Here is a 17,590-nt window from a genome sequence, read left to right as displayed (position 1 = left end):
TCAAGGCATGGAATTTCTGTTTTCTGGGAAATTTGACACTGAAATATTACTTTTCATTCTGATTCAGAATATTTAAAGCAAAAATATTACCATAAATCGGAAAATCCAAGATGAGAGTTGTTTCAGACCCTTTTTGTTTGAAAATTTCAAGGCTTAGTGTTTCTTTCACAGTACTTTTAGTTTTCATTACATGATGAGACTACTGATGGAAACTTGCTTTTAAATCATCAAATGCCACTCCTACGTACTGGGCTAGAAAAGATAAGATGTTTCATTCAGTACTAAAGAGCATCTGGCAGCATTATTTTGAAAATGTGTTAAAATAGCATCTTTCAGTTGTCCTCAATCATATGCAATCCGTCATTTATATGATAACGTGCCAGTAATAATGGTTCATTTACTCTAGCACAGCTATTGAAATTAAATAATGGAAAGGAAAAAAGTTATTTTTAAGATCAAATTTTAAAAACTTCCAAAACAAAACCACTTCCATTTCAACATTTCCCTGAAAATCCTAAGTGTAATCACTACAACTTCACATGTAACAAAACAGTGGATCAAAAATACTTTTACAATTAGAAAATGTTACTTGAAATGTCTCTTTCAATGAACAGGTCAAGCAGTCATTTATCCCTGTATTTCTAGAATTCTGTCCATGTCCAAACAGATGTTTGGTGGTTTATGTAGATTTATGTGTATTTGGTGTTCACATTCACAGACTTCCCACACAGTCATCTCCAAGATTATTTCTTTCAGTATCGGTATTTTATTGATAATTTGCACAGAGAGATCAAACAGTTAATTTACATGGATGGTGAAATACTAACCATCAAACTTCAGTAAATGAAAACCCAGTTTTCTCATTTTACACCTCGGGAACAGAGCCGAGATATTAAAACACTGTCTATGAAATGAAAAAGATTTCTGTGATTCACCTACGTTGCAAAATGATTGAACAAAATCTGTACCATTACCCTCTTTTGAAATGGCATTTGTCTTCCTCTCCGGATTGTGAGCCTGATTTGAAAAGGGTGCAGTGCAGCAAATCCAGTATGGCTCTGCAGAACCATCAATTGTAAAGAGAATTACTCTCTCTTCACTGAAGTAGGCGTAACATAGTGGCAGAAAGGAAGCAGAGCCAAGATTGCAACTGATAGGTATGGCTATTTTTTATCTGTGTGGGAATTTCTCTGCCATGTGATTTTGCACACTGCATAACTTTAAAACGTCATGTGTCAGAGAGAACCCCTGCCCAGAGCAGTTCATTAATCCACAACTGCCTCTAATAACTGCTGTCAGAGAAGAAAAATAAAAGTTAACGGACTAGATTTTGTCCTCTGTTAAAAGTCACTACATTGGAGTTTCCACTGATGTAACCAAGGCTACTGTGTCTTTTCCAGGGTTTAAGATGTTCTCATATATTTATATCACCAAATGAATTGATTTGAAACAACACACTAGAGCAGAGCATTGATCCTTCGGCTGAAGCTGAATCAGCGATTCTGGTCTGCTGATTACATCTCAGAAATCCATCGTCTCATTAAAACGGTACCCTGCGCTCAATGGACGTGCTTGATGTGGTTCAGTGGTTAGCAGGGGAGCGTGGCCATCCAGGTGCTGTCCTGATGCCATGTGGCACACTGGGCAGGGTACTTAACCACCCTTTGTGTATCATGTGTGCATCTTTGAAATAAGTTTTCTTATCTTGTAAGAGCATAACGATCTTTGGATGAGATACAATGTAACTAAATGAACTGCTAGAAGTCCCTGTCCTTAGGTATATGCTGCCTAACACTGGGCTTTGGATTCTTTACTCCGCAGTTGAACTGAGCCAAGCCAAAAGCACTGCTGAAATACCACATCCATATTGCTTCCTGCTCTGCACTTAAAAGCCCCTTTTCCTTCGTTCCTCTTCCCATGCAGACATTTCTTCCAGTGAGGTACCTGCCGGCGAACTGCCTTCTTCCATCTGTTGCCTGGTGACCCACAGTCATCTGTTTGCCCGTGTGCCGCCTGCCAAACCCCTCAGTAGTCGCTCCTACCACTCGTTTAAAGCGATGCTGCCCTCTCCTGTTCACTCTTGACCTGAATGATCTGCTTCTAAGCAAAGGCTGCGGGACCCACCGGGCAACCGTGGTTGTGACCACCTCGAGCTAAACCGTAGCCAGAGGAAAGGGCCCACGTTTTTCCTGTACTTTTATCAGCCTTTTAAGATCTGCATAAATAGTACACCATGGAAATGATCTTGCAAATTCTATTCCTTCCCATGTTTCCCTTCCCTTTCCAACATTCCTTCTCTTTCTCTGTTCCCATTCCCCCTTATATTCTTTGTTTACAGTTTATTTTCTTTTTTTATCCATCTGCTTCTTACCAGTCTCTTCTTCCCTCTGAGAGCTTTCTGAGCACACTCCTCCACCAGACCCAGCTAAAAGAACATGGGTGCTAATTGCAATAAGCAGTTCATTAACAATCAGAGGAGACAGTCAGTCAAAGCGCGGTTCCATTATTCGGTCCCTGAGATAAGAGTTTGACACAATAATTGTGTTAGCTCAGACAGCTCTCCAGAAGAGCCCATCAGGGAGACAAACTCCACTTCAGGGGAAAGGGCAAATGTATGACAGCACTGAGGGCTACAAGAGACAAAATAACAATAATTTAGTTCTTCTATTGTTCTTGTTACCACCCCTCCTACTCAATAACTTAAAATATTCACACAGCTCTTTTTAGAAACAATGCCCCTCACCCCCACTCAAGCTGTTATTGAATGCATGTATAGTTCACTCATTCTGAAAACAAATCTTCCAAACCATGGGTTGTAGGGAAAATTCAAAAGGAGCACTGGAGGGCTAGAAAAAATCTTATTGTTAATGTAATTGTTTAAATTATGATTGATTTAATATCAAAAGAAAAAAGATAATTTGATTTCTATTCTTCTTTTTCTTAAGTTTTATGCTGACAGCATCTCATTTTTCCCAGGGTAAGGGCAATTGAGAAATGGCTGTAAATAGTGACTGCAAGCAGTTATACTAATCAGCCTTTAAACGTTGGCTGCAGCTCAGTCGCTCCACTACCAGGGAGAGAGTGTTCTGTGCGCTCCTCCTGTAATTACGGCCAATTCTCACTCCTCAGCCCTGGAGGAGCTGAACTGCTCCTGCCATGGAAAGGTAATTAGCAATTTCCTGCCTAGGGAGAGTCCAACGGAGAGGGATGAGCTCAAAAGCCTTAAATATCCACAGCCCTAAATACTGCTGTTCTACTCCTTGAATATCCACAGCACTAAATGCTGCTGGTTTGATCCCTGCCCAGGGTCTGTGTGTCACCGCCTCGCTGGCACCGCGCGTTTCTAGAGGCGGGTTCTCTAGCCAGCCCCCTAATATCCTCAGGTGGGGAACTCAGTGCTGCGAAGTGTTGATCATCTCGGCACAAGAGCTGAGGCCTATCAGCTCACCAGGGTGAGAGTGTTACCCCTTTGGAAGCACTGTAGAGCTGGAGCCTTAGTTCATGTGTCCTGACGTCTGTGATTGTGTCTTTCCCTGGTGGCACACACTGATTCAAACGAGGAGGATGGCTGTTGTCTCTTATTGAGCGCTTTGGAGGAACGCAATCATCAATGTATTGTTCCTCTCCAATAGCTACTGGATTTTGTTCCTTGAAACCTGGGCAGGGATTGGTGTGTGTTTTGATAAAATTTCTTCAGAATATCCCTGTTTCCTTTTCCTCTGTATCACGAATACCCCCAAAATCCCACATGCCTCTGCCTGTTCGACAAGAAACTCAGATTTGCTTCCTGAGCTATGCACAGGCACATCTCCAAACATCTTACCAAGTAATCTTTCATTCACCTGGAGGCCACATAACAAGGCAGACTGCCTTGAGCATTCACTTTCATCCATCAGCGTTGCTCTCAAGGTGTTCAGCAGTCTAACAGTATCCACTTCACTTGCAATCTTCATTCAAGACATGCCTGCAGGTCCTGCAATCCGCTGCGATGGAAAACTTTTTGCCTACATCTGGAATCACTGTTCTTGACATCTCGGATGGGGGTGAGGGGAAACCTTTATAAAGAGAAAAGGACAATGAAGCAAGATGTTAAAAGACAGCTAGTCGGTCAATGAGTCACAGCTACTAAACATTTGGCACCAGCCACAAAGCAGCTAAATGTAACCAGCTCTAAAAGGCCCACAGGATGTCTCTTGCTCATTCACTGACACACACAGAGACACAGACACAGAGTTTAGACAAGCAGTTCCCCCCTCTGCATGCTCTTAAGACTAACTTTGTAAGCGGCTTGGGCATAGGGTTTAATTTCCACAGGAAAATTTATTTTGCTTTCTTTCAGCTGGTTTCCTAACACCCCGATGGAGATTTCTGATGGTGTCTTAGGGTCTGATTCACAGCCTGCTGAACCCAGTGTGAGTCTGTCTTTGATGTTCAGTCAAGAGACCACAGATCAAGCCCTTAGCAATCAGTTCAGGCCACATGTCCTGATGGCTTAGAAGGTAGATACTGACAGTGTAAAACGATAGCAGAGGAGTCATAAAAGGGGACTGACTATCTGTGTCTGATGCTGTATGATGGCTTCTAACATCAGTTGTGGCCTCTAGGTGTGTATCACATAGTCACTACTGACGTGGCCACAGCTTTGAAGGGGAGAAGGTAAGAACTTGTACTCCCTAGAGAAGGAAGACAAGAGAGACAAGAGGGTGTTGAAAAAGAAGGGTCAGGTTGACCACAGATCAGCATTTGTGAAGGAAAGTGAAGAGGAATGTGAGGAAGCTGCAAAGGAAAAAATGACTAGAAAAGGAAACCAGGTTTTGCCAGCCACCCCCAGGGGTAAAATGCCAATAACAACAATGACAACCACCACCACCAACAACATATTTTTTTAAAAAAAGCACACAGCATGGTGCATAAATAAAAAACAGGCTTCTAAAAATTCTTGCAATGGTACTGTAATAATTACACAGTGTTGGTAGACACCTCCAACTGGAGCAAAAATGTTTCTATAAGCCCCAGATCACATACTCAAATGGGGCAGTGCCCACTTGTGCCAGCTGTGAATTTGGTCTCTGGTTTTTGTAACATTTCAGATCCTTTGAAGGGTCTTTTAAAGAGGAAGTTCCTCAGTCTCCTTTTTGTGAAATAAGAAAGTATCATCGAGGAATTATTATTTCAAAACTAGAGGAATAACACACTGTCAAATTCAAGTGTTCTTTGTTGTGATCCTGAGAGCTTTTTTTTTGAAACATGCTGCAGGTCGGAGAACAGGTTTTAAAAGTCTAAATCTATTCCAAAACCACCATGAATGGTTTTCTGGGAAGGAAAGATTATATATTACACTTGGTTCCTCTCCAAGATTTGTCTGTCTTACATGAATACTCCTCTGTCTCCTTCTGTGGTGACATATCTGAGATCAATTATGCCAACAGTAAAGTCTGGAATTTTTATAGTCCAGGTCTTTACAAGCATTTTCATAGAAGAACTTATGAAGGCTGAGGCATAGGAAAAGTCCAATAATCCTGGCCTGTTATCTTCATCATCTCCAGCCCTGTGTCTTTTCCTCTCTACCCTCTCCAAGTGAAAACACTGGCTCACATAATACACATACTGCATTGTGGTGATTTAAATGGCCATCTGTGTGTTTATCTGAGGCCTCCATGAATGGGCAGGCTCATTAGTGCTTGTGTCATGGACGGATGGGCCAACACAAATTCTGTTTGTGTAAGATAAATTCTCCTCTCCTGCCTTTATCTCTTTTGTTCATTCCTTTTGCGCTCTCTCATTTTTCTTTCCTCTCTGGGAGCTTATTCTTGCTAGAACTCACTTTCCTTATTTATGAGGTTGGATCCTGATGCCTTTACTTTCCTTTCGCTCTGCACTTGCCTAGGAGAAATCTGTCTGAAAAGACACGCATTTTTAACCTGACTGTGGCTTTTCTTGCAGGAGTGGTATTACTGAAATTAGTCGGACTAATTGGAGAAAAAGGTGTTATTCAGGATGAGAGTGGGTATCAGGAGTAGTTCCTAAGTAATAACCTTAAGCCGTGACTAAGGACCTGAAAGTTTTGAAGGTTCCCCTTAGGTTTATTTACTTTCTGCAATGATAAGGAGCGGTGAATCTGTTTTATTTGCAAATAATTGATATATGCTTCATGTAATCTCCCAAACTACAGTGTCTGGATTCTAAACAGTGAGGGAAGGCTTATGAGTTATAAGCAAAATGTTTTCATTGGATTGATCTTCTTTCATTTGGCTTTGGATTTTGAAAAACTTGTTTACAGGCAGGATGCTGAATCTGTCATGCTTAGTTGCACTGAGTAGCACTTGAGTGCACAAATACTCCTACTGGGTGAACTAAGTATTTAATAAATTCTGAGGAGCAGCGTTGTGCTTCACTGGCTGGGAAACTGGGAAGTGGAGAGGTAATTGTATTAGTCAATATGAAGGGAGGTCACTGTCAGCGTTTTAAGTCAAGGCTTAAAGAGAGTAAACATTCAGCTTCATTCAGACAAGCGGTGGTTCAACCGCAGGTGGGGTTTTGTCTCTGCAAAGAAATCGCAAGAGTGATATGTTGGGTTTCCAATATAATGTTGCAGAATTTTCTGTATCATATCTGCTGCATTTAGTTCACTGCCTATTCTCAGTGCTGTCTGCAACCTGAACGCCCTACTGGATCCTTTCTGGCTTATTCCTCAACAGTAATATCAGCTTCAATGGGGATTTTGAATGCGGGTGAGGACATTAAAGAGATACATGAGTGATGGCTGAAAATCACTGAGAGTCAAACGATTACTTACTCCTAAGTAGTTTTGAAAGCCATCTGCAGAAATTGAGATAACAGAATCCAGTTTTCTCTTTTATCAAAGAGCATGTTCAGGAAGGGTAATGGGGCTAAGGAGGAATACATTTGCTTTCAACAATAAGTAATTATCTATGACTGAATGTACACATGCAGCACATATGTGGAAGGAGGCACAAGTGTAACAGTCTTTTCCTTGGTAAAAATGCATTTGTAAAACTTAAAAAGGATTCCCCAGACTCACAGAAGGCGTTGTACCCTATTGATAGCTTTTTACAACTGAACTTAGGTTTCAGTGTTCAGATTGCTTCAGCATAGCTATGGGAAAATATAGCCCTGGTCCTAGGAATAGGAAGGAATGTCTATTTTTCATCCTCATGTAATTGAAAACTGACTGAAAACAATTGGCAGGAATCTAAATATTCACATTTGGGCAGAGACCAAACATGGGAAATTTCAGGCCAAGGGAATTTTTGGGGGAAGATTATGAGGAAGTGCATAAGAATAGCTTTTTTTTTTTTTTAAATGGTGTTTTATTAGAGGTGACTCAATGTATAAATTGTCCAACCGTTTTTTTCTGGTGCTTGTTCTTCAAATCCCGCGTTTATTACTTAGTATAAAAGTAACAGACAGTGTATCCTTAAATAGAAATTACATTCCTGTCAGCTTACCCAAAGCCCAAATATGGGACAGAGTGTCAGAGAAAAACACTAACATGAGGGATTCAGGGACTTGACAACGGTACATGCTCTGCTTCTGCCTGATAAACAACTTACACTGACTTGTGCTCCCTGAACTCGCATCCCAGGACAGAAAAGTAAGGGACAAGTAACACCTTGCTTGAGCAATAGCAGAGAGAGAGAAGTAAATCTAATATAGGGTGAAGTGTGGGGTATCTGGAAAGTGTAGGGCAACAAGGTATTAACATCCCATTTATTTTGGTGCATTGCCACCTTGTCCTGAGGTTGATAAAGAGGCACGTGGCTTCACTGGCAGAAAGATTTGGCCATTGCTGTGAACTATTATAAATATTACATGGCGTAGCTGAGGAGCTTACACTCCAAATGTAATCTAGTGTGGTTCAAACATTGACGAACCACTCCATAAAAATGGCACTTCTCTGTTCTGCACATCTGTTTCTTGCATGTATCTTAAGAGTCGGATCTGCTTAAATAACATTGAAATGAAGCTTTTACTGTGATTTTTTTTTTTTAAGAAAAAAACATCTGTGAGCCCTGCAGAGCCAATTCGACTGCAGGAAAGGGAGCTTGCTCTTCTTCAGTGTGACTTTTAACTGCAAGATCATTTTTGCTCTCCTTTATTTCTCTGTGTGTGCGCAGTGAAGACATGGAGTCAGGAGGATATGCCTTGCATCGGTGCAGGACTGAAGAGAATCATAGAATCATATAACCATTAAGGTTGGAAAAGACCCTTAAGATCATCGCGTCCAACCATTACCCTAGCACTGCCAAGTCCACCACTAAACCATGTCCTCGAGCACCACATCTACCCTTCTTTTAAATACCTCCAGGGATGGAGACTCAATCACTTCCCCGGGCGGCCTGTTCCAATGCCTGACTACCCTTTCGGTGAAGAACTTTTTCCTAATATCCAACCTAAATCTGCCCTGGCGCAGCTTGAGGCTGTTTTCTCTTGTCCTATCACTGGTTACTAGGGAGAAGAGACCGACCCCCACCTCGCTACAACCTCCTTTCAGGTAGTTGTAGAGAGCAGTTGTAGAGAGTAGTTGTAGAGAGGTAGTTGTAGAGAGTTGTAGAGAAGGGCAAAGGTTGCAGCTGGGATCCTGGAGGCTGGGTGTGAGCTGGTTTGGGCCCAGTTTGTTTCAGAGTAGTCCCAAAAAATCCTGCCATCTTCAGCTGCTCAGCGGTGCCAGAGACCAGCTGTACCCTACATGGGACTGTCCCTCTGAGCACGTGCTGCTGGCAGGGAGAACTTGCGTTACACCAGTGCCACCCTTGTGTTAACAGTTCCGGCAGGGAAATGGCAGCAGCCCAGCTAGTGCGATGCTGGGGTCCTTCTGCAGTGATAAAGATGAAACTAAAAACCTCTAAGGAAGCACAGCAGTGCACAGTGCTCCACTGGAGTGCCATCGGGACTCTGCACCAACCTTCTCTTTGTTAGCAATCTCAGCTGGGCCCACGTCTCTTCTCCCCCACGCCTGGGGGATTCCTTCCTCACCTTCTTCCTTCCTCACCCTCTGGGACTGGGATGCTTCCTGGCTTGTTCTTGTTGAGGGGAGCCTTGGCTACTCCTGCTGGTGGGAGATACTGTCACACCCTTCAGAGTCCTCTAGCCAGAAACCAGCTGTTCGATTGACTCCCAGTGACCTTTCTTTCCCCTCCCTCTCTGTGGTCTGGCTGTTTTTACCAAGAGGCTCACACCACAACCGCCTTCCAATGTGCCGCTGTGATTTGAACTCTGGCAGCAGGAAAAAACTGACCATCCTGCGCCTGGTGGCTCACTGTGCTGAGCCACCACATCAGCTAGAGTCTAGCTCCTTATTACATCCAGATGCACAAACAGTTTGCCTGCCAAGAGTATGCTTGGTGCTTCATGAAACCCTATCACTGAAACGGATTAGTGTCGGGACTGCCAGGAGCAGCTTTCGGGAGACGCGTCAGGAGGAAGAAAGCCTCTGTACATATGGTACATCCACCTCGTGAGATGGGCTTAATTCTGAAAACTGTCTTTCTACTCAGAGGCAATTAAAAGCACAGAAAGAGTAAAACAAAGGAAGAGAGGAAGGTTTGCCAAGTGACCCCAGATTATGAATCAAAGCTCCACAAATCCACGCCCTCTCTGTAGTCTCACATCCAGGACCCTTCATTTCTGTTCTTGGCGCGCTACTGCGCAGCTCCTTTCATGCTGGTTCCTCAGCGCTGGGCAGTTTTCCTTTTCTGCTAGGGCAGTATGAGTCTTCTCCCGCGGCTCCCGTTTTACGGTCCACAGTGCCCCTCACCTATACATCCTTCTATGCTTCTGACTTTGCTGAGGAAGGCCTCATTCTTCCCAAACCTTCATGCTTAGTGTTATCTGTTGGTATAGTTGCTGCTCAACTTAAAAGTTATAAAATGTTAATTGAATCTACAGTGTTAACTACCTGAAGAAAATACTTAATTGTACTTGCCTGAGCAAAACTGATAGGCATTTCAGCTTGGGGCTTAAAGGCTTTGGGACAGAATCTAAGGTTATTTTCTGTTCACCAGATAATTACCATCATTTGTGCAAAGCTTTGCACACAGGTAGCCCCACACTTTGTGTGTGTTTCACTGTGAATAAGAAGCTGTGAAACAGAACAATTATTTCTGAATTTGCTCAGGCCTTTGTAGTGATTCAGCCACCAAAGTTATTTGAAATTCAAGCCTGGATCCAGATTTTGCTTGCAAATGGATAATAGCAGAACCCAGGATTCAGATGTGAATGTGACCAGTTTTCAGGATATTCAGAAAGGAATCTGAATTTTGGAGATCAAAATTACTTCCATAACAGTTAAATCTAAGGCTTTCTAAGGGACTAGTACGCTATGCAAGAGCTTCCTTCTTCAGCAAAATGAGCTGTTTCTTCTTAGTCAAGGCAAATGATCTGTTTAAATCTGTAGGCTGAGTTCAGTCTGGTTTCTGGCCACAAGGGGACAGACAGTAACAGTCAAATCAGACGACACTGTGTCCTAGATGGAATAAGTTCATCGAAGACAGTGCCACAGTATTAACTATTTCTGGAAAGTCTATGAAAAAAACGTATCGTAGTCAGTACAACTCAGATACAAAAATATATTTGCTGAAGTAGCACAGCAGAGATCAGAGAATTACATATATATATTCCAGATGCAGCATAGGAAAAAATGCCATAAATGTTTAAGTGTTTATAATTAAAAAATGTATTTTAAGTTAGGAGATTGAAGCAACATATGAAGTGGTGTAAGGTGCCTGCCAGGGGCTTTAGCCCTATAAAAATATTTGGAGGAGAAGGTGTGAAAGGGAAGACTTGATAGATCAGGGATAAATAATGTGCTTTAGGGTTTCTTGTCTCATATTTACAGATTCAGGTCCGTGCAGACTTAATGGCAGTCAGGTACTACCCTCTGAGCGTAATTTTCTGTTTAACATCATCTCTTGTACCACCATTGCTTGCAGCACTGCATCATGAGAAATGGTGGGCCTCTCCCTCAGCACTGCAGGACCTGCGTCCCCATCACACTGCCTGGCTGGCACCTCCTCAGGCAGAGATTCATCCAGCCTGAAACACAAGTGGTCACGGCAGCTCGGGGCTCAGTCTCCTTCATCAGTCAAACTGGGTTGTTTTGACCTCTGAATGGTTACTCGATGCAGTCATAGGAAAACTCACTTACTGAGGTAGCTGAATTCGGGGTGATTAAACGCATTTGGGTATTTCCTCTATCTCCCTTCTGAAGGTGATCACACAAAGACTATCTTCAGTGCTTCCTGCAGCAGAAATATCCCTATAGACACTTCATTCAATTTTCAGTGACCTTTTCTTTATATTTGTTTCATGAAGTATCAGACTCATTCACAGGGCTATAAATTAGTACTGAATTCAGCCATTTTGGATCATTTTGGATTATTATTATCCTAAGGGTGGAATATGGTCTGGTGCAGGCACTTGCTTTTAATTAGGTCTTTGGGAAAAAAAAAAAAAAAAAGTGCTTAACGGGGGAGAAGTCAGCTGTAAACTAAAGGGAATAAAAATTGACCTTTCTTGACAAACTGTCTGAATTTTCCTGGCTTTCTCATGTCTTCATGCTGTGAGTAATGTAAGGAATGCTGCAGGCAGAGTGTCTGCAAGCTCTGATATTAAAAATAAAAACTTTATACAAGCCAGTTGCAGTTTCCTCTGTCCACTTTTAGTTTGCTCATTTTCTTTTTTTTTCTCCTTACAAGAAAGCAAATTCTGGAGATTGTTCCCACATGAAACACTGCCCCACGTGGGTCTGTCAGTGCCGCCGAGTCACTGAGATAACATCCCACTGCTCCTAAGAGATCCATGAACACTCACTGATACGCCTTTGTCAGGCTTCTCCTGTCTTATTAAAAAATATGGTTTCATTTAACTCCTCGCAGAGCAAGGGCTTGTCAGAAGAAAACTACAAAAGCCTGCAAAGCCCTTCCAGCTGGCCAAGAGTGAATTTTTGAGCATCTCCTGCCATCTTGTGGGATTGAGAAGAACATTCACTTTGCTTATTAATATCTGAGATGTCAAAGCTTTCCTTGTGGCCCCACTGATGAGACACTGAGCATGGCGGTGCACCCTCTTCTGCAGGAACAGCTTGGGGGGCACCTGCTGACCTTAACGGGACTGCCCTAAACCTCTCCCAGTATGTCTGCGGCTGGGCTGGCCGATTATAGATTCGTTATCTAGTCATTATGAGAGGAAGGGATCAAAGTATGTGGGGGCTTCTCTTGCTGTTGGTCAGCTTGGGAGATGCCCTTGGTGCCAGCTGGAGAAAATCTGCATAGTATCGCCTCTATATCCAGCACAGTTGCCAGAGAGGTCGAGTAACCCAGCATGGAGTTGGAAGCCAAGGACTCCTGTGTGCAACCCCAGCTAACCCCGGCTACGGCTGTGTGGGTGGCCTCGGACAAGGCTCTGAGCGCGGAGAAAGAAGCCAGTAATTTCTGAGTGATAACCCCGTGTTTATCCTTAAAACTTCCCACTGCAACGAGCAACAGATTTGCTCTGTGTAAATAAAGCAAGAGTGACTGCCAGTACATGAACCACACTGTCCTACAGAGCTGGTTGGTTGTGCAATAGTTAAAGCACGGCAAGGTTTGAATACCGGTGGCTCATCCAGGTGAATCCTCCCATGTTGTAACAGTGGGAGACTGAAAAAAGTCACTGTGGCTTGGTCTGACTCCTGAGTGAGTGGCAACAATATCTTCAATGTGACAAGTTTGTTTTCACACCCATGCATACCATCAGCAAGCTTGTCGGCTTTTTTTTTTTTGGTCTCGCCAGGTAAAGCCAGCTGAAATCAATGTGTGCCTTTGTTTGCTTCGGGCTGCTTTGGTTGAGCTCTTCTGCGGATTTTGGAATCACTTTGGGGTGATTGATTCTGCAATGTGAAAAATGCTCCTTTCATATTTTCAGCTTGTTTTTAAATTTGCTCTGTTTGAAACCCCAGTCAGGCTGAATAGAGATTTCCTGAGGACGCTGGTGAGTCCTCACCAGGAAGAGGCTGTCATGGCTTTAGCAGATCAGCACTAGAAGGGGTCAGGACTCTTTTCAAGCAGGTTTCATTGGTGCTGTCTGACCGTGGGGAAGCCATGAGGTCTTGCCTGCCACTCCAGGCCTTGGTAGGTCTTGGAGGGGAATGTTTCATTGGACACTATCAAATCTGAACCGGATCTGACAATCAAACATGTACATTGCTTAATTTCTTGGTAGCATTTTAACAATGGAGGATAGCAACTAATAACAACTGTCACCATCTGTATCTCTGATTCATGAAGAGTGTTTAAAGGTTACCCCAAGGCTGAACAGGACACAGTTATTTCCCATTTTATAGCTCATTCTGCTCTAACAGTCTAGTGAAGAAACTCTTACAGTTTCAAAAGTAGTAGGTCTGGGAAACTCTGACATTACTTACTCTGGACTTCGCAGGCTTTTTAAAGAGACTTTTTTTTTTGTATAGTGGCAGATGAGGGCACGTGTGTGATGCAGCACTATCATCCTTACTTCATCCAACTCCCAGTACTGGTATATCAGGCCCTGGGTTTGAACGGATTGCAACCTGTAAAAACAATTCAGAAACACCAGGTGGAGAACATGACAAGGTAAAACAGGGAAGACAGAAACACGCACCATTATTAAAATGAACAACTATAATAACATAACAGCTCCTAGGGCTGTGACGTGTAGGCAGTGTCTGCCAAATGTGGCATGGTCAAAGAGCTAAACCTCAGAAATGAAGTAACGTTAAGGAGGAGGAAGGCAGGAGACAAAAAGCCGTTCAGGTGTACTGACTGGGCGATGCGGGAACGAGGCCTCTGTGGTTAACGACTAGATGCAGACTCAGGTTTTGTTCTTCAGCTTGCCACAGACCTCTTGAGTGACCTTGGGAAAATAATTTAATTTCTTATACCTCATTTCCACACTGCTTCTCTGTCTCGCCTACTTAAATTTCAGGCATTTAGGGCTGGGTCTATGTACTTACAGAATGGAGGAGCTTATGACTTTATTGGGACGTACTGATGCCACCGTGATATGAATAACGCACTGCAATGATGCACCATCCTAATGACAGTTTACATAGGTTGCCTTCTTTCTGCAGGGAAGGGTTAATAACCTCTGTGGCCATTATGGCTCTTTTGAATTGCCATACTTTGCCTAAAGCTGCTCACCCAGTTTATGACAGGAGTGCGGTGTCTACCCAGAAGCTTGTAAGGTCGGATGAGTGCTTCCCAAATTAACTGAGCTGTCAGGTGGACGGGAGTAAATAGCTCGCTGGAAGCATGTGTGTTTAAATGCAAGGCATAGTGATGCGATTATTCACAGTGGAAAATAGAGGACTGATAAATTTGTTCCACAGGAGAAGTTTTTTCTTTGGCTGCGACTCCCATCAGAATTCAATGCCTCTTGGGGGTTTATGGCGTAGTTGGGGTTTAATGTCTGCCCTTTCCCTGCCTCCCGATCCAGCACACGCAATGACTCTCCTCACAAGTCTTAGCATAAACGTTTATTTCCTTCAACTCAAGGAGAAGGTAAGAAAGGATCAGAGATCCTTTTGCTGATCATTTGACATTGGGCTGCTGAGCAATGACAAGGACAGCGGAGCATAACGAAGCAAGCATGTTAATGCATGCCTGACTGAAAAACTGCTGAAATCGCAGCTGAGGCAAAATACTCATGTCGATATCAAAAATAAAAATTAGAAGAGAACGACAAGGAAAGAGGAGGCTAAATAAAGCTTTTTATCTTCAGTGGTACTCATGGGCTCTGCTGCAGGTGGGCTGTGTTAGTTACAAATTGAGTGCACCTGTATAAAGTTAATAAATGCCAAGGAAAGGGAGAAAGAGGGTGGTCTGGCTGGTGATTGGGGGCTGCTATGGTCCCTCCTCTGGTACCTCAGTGTTTTGGTGGGAAGAGCTGTGGACCCTTCAAAGGGGGTTTGCTGGGGGAAAGCTGCAAGTTTTCTCCATTGCAATGGACCCTGCTGGCAGTCTGGGCAGCCCAACAGCTCCGTGCTCAGGCTGTGCTCTGGTGTTTGCCTTCTGGCAGCCTCTGAAGCTCCTCGGCTGGTTGAGTACTGTGGGCCACCATGTGTCCTGGGTGTGTGCCTGACAGCCCTCTTCTGCTGGTGGGTAAGCAAAATGGCTGCCTGGAGTCCCCTTCCTACTCTGGGGAGGCTTTTGATGTCTGATTGTGTCTGTGCATTAATGTCAATGTGCTTGTCCTTTCTCATTTAAAACCAAACAAAATACTGCAGTATGTTTTGGGTGGTGCACCAGTAGATCAGTGCTGACTCCTGCCTTGGGCCAAGCCCAAGGTCCTCTGTGTTTTAGGATGGAGGTAGGACACTCAGTAACACTTTGGGCAATGTGCCCCCCCCTACAAGTAGGGCTGGAGTCTGTGTCTGTCTGTGCTGGGAGCAGAGTGAGGGTGACAGCCCTGCAGTCGAGGTATGTGTCACCTGGAGCTCTGCAGCCCTCTGGAGCTGCCTGTGAGCATGGCTCCAGAGGAGCCAGTCCAGTGGTTCCTGCTGGCTTTCTCCCAGCATGAGCCACCTCCCCGCTGCTAGGATGAGGTGTGTCCATGGGCTCCTCCTTGGGAGTCCTCCCAGCTTGGGCTCCTGCTAGTGATTAGTGGCTGACCCTGTCAGTGGGGTCTGTGTGTTCCCCCTGCCTGGAGCAGCCCCCTGTAAGGAGGTGGGTGTCTCATGTCCCAGCCTTTCAGAGGTGTGGGGCAGGGCTGTGTGAGGTGGGATGTGCCCTCCGAGTACTCAGGGTGCAGCTCCCAGGGGCTTTCTGTCCTGCTGGTAGCCTGCTTGGTGTGACCTCCCCGTGAGTGGGGCTCAGGTTCAAGTGTTCGAGTCTACGCAAAGGGGTCTGAGACAGATGTGTTCCGTGACTCCAGGGCTGGCTGGTGCCCTGGTGTCCCTCAGCAAGCAGGCCTGGGCTGCTGCACCTGTGGCTTGAGCCCCCTGTAAGCAGGAGCAAAGCTTCTTCCTCTGCAGCTGGTCATGCCCTGCCCTGGATGCCCAGAGTATCTGCCACAGCGCTGTCAGAAATTTGGCAACCCTGGCTCTGGTCAAGACTGCTGCCCTCCTCCTGGCTGGTGGGCAAGCAGCTCTGTGGCAGCTGCTGGTGAGTGCCCGCAGTTTGAAAGAACAGGCATGCTGGACCACAAAGATATTGACCTAGGCTAGCATATCAGGACAGATTGGCTAATGCAAGTTGTTTTTTGCTGCCTGCAAAAGGCACTTCTGGTTTCATTGGATTAATCTGCCTGCAGTGTAACTTTTCCTTTCTTATTCAGCATATGCTTTTCACTGCTATTATAGGACAGTTAGAAGGTAGGCACCTGTCACGAATGAGCGATTTAGAATGCTTAAGGAATCACCAACAAAGGTATTAGCAAAAGTGGTTTTAATATGATGTTGTAAAAGTATGACTTAACGAAGTTCTATGGCAAGGTTGACTCTATTAATTACTGCACGGAAGCATCATACAAAGGAAAATTGAATTAGCCTTGAGTTAGAATGATTCACAGAGAGACCGGAGATTCAAAGAGTAAGGAAGACCCTCCCATTGAGTCATGAGGTTCAGAGTAGATGCTCTTGCTTTCTAAACTCCTGATGGAGCTTAGGTGCAGCTAGGTCCAGTGTTAGTCTCAGACTTGTGCAACAGTTTACATTTAGGGGATTGTACATGCAAAGTTTATATAAAGTTTCATTAGCATCAATTCAGTACGCAATCAAAGTTACCAAGACAAAAATCAAAGTGACCATACTACAAGGTTATATGTGTTATATCAGTTGCTTACCAAAGATCTATTGTTGGTAAAAGGTCTCTTTGCCTCGAGGAGCAACCTTGAGAGGTGTCCCAGCTCAAGGGGCGATCACTGCCATGCAGCCACACTGCCTTAGCAAGGAGAGCTCCAAGAAGGCTCGCTTAGGCTGTCATATTTATAGGATAAAGTGGTTGGCTTGTAGTCAAATTACATGCCATAGAAAAGGCATGCAGGAGACTCGTTGTACCCACAACTTTCTTCATTCCTTGATAAAGGAGTCGCTCTGTTCCTTTGTGGGTTGTCAGAGAACAGATAGAAACTAGAGGAATTCACAGCCTGTCTACAGCTCAGGCCTTTACCTCTTCCAGAGCCTGCAGCGAACCACTGCCAGTCCAATCAAGGGGTCGAGTGCATCTGTCACAGTGCCTTCTTTAGGAGCTGAGAGTAAAATAGGCTATTATTTTCCCTTTGAAAAAGGGAACAACTGCAGTTGCATTGTCTGAATCACAAAGTTTCCATGAAAGATAAAGAGCCCAACCTGCAACCTAGAAAGATCATTAGTAAAGTTTTGCTTGATTTCTGTGGGAACAGAAGAGTGTCTGTGGTGATTAGCAGTATTGTAAAGAAGCAGATTTCTCAGTGAGCAAAGAGGAGCCCTGATAGCTATGCTCCTTTGTGATGCTAGATGAAAAACTTTTTTTTAACCTTCACTTTCTAAGTTCAGCCTACTTCTGGGTTGGGGGAAACCTGCCTGATATATTGCACAGGCATAACTCCTGTGGATGCTCTGCAAAGCTCAGTGTTG

At 44.1% G+C, this 17,590-nt stretch overlaps 1 long non-coding RNA gene across 2 annotated transcripts; it reads right to left on the bottom strand.

Moving 5' to 3' along the window:
• Nucleotides 1–749: 749 nt before the first annotated feature.
• LOC148053176 (uncharacterized) lies at nt 750–16,925 on the bottom strand. Of its 2 annotated transcripts, XR_015707980.1 has the most exons (4): nt 16,819–16,925; nt 13,424–13,567; nt 3,824–4,055; nt 750–2,630 (listed from the first exon to the last, which is right to left on the bottom strand). It is a non-coding gene; the product is annotated as an uncharacterized LOC148053176 (long non-coding RNA). The 2 variants fall into 2 exon arrangements; XR_015707979.1 differs by having other exon boundaries at nt 750–4,055.
• Between the last annotated feature and the right edge of the window lie 665 nt (nt 16,926–17,590).

This window comes from Nipponia nippon, unplaced genomic scaffold (assembly GCF_047370975.1).
Source record: "Nipponia nippon isolate SJK-2023a ecotype South Korea unplaced genomic scaffold, ASM4737097v1 scaffold_4, whole genome shotgun sequence".
NCBI classification, from domain to species: Eukaryota; Metazoa; Chordata; class Aves; order Pelecaniformes; family Threskiornithidae; genus Nipponia; species Nipponia nippon.
The sequence above is the reverse complement of the archived record's forward strand: the minus strand, read 5'-3'. Positions and strand labels throughout refer to the sequence as shown.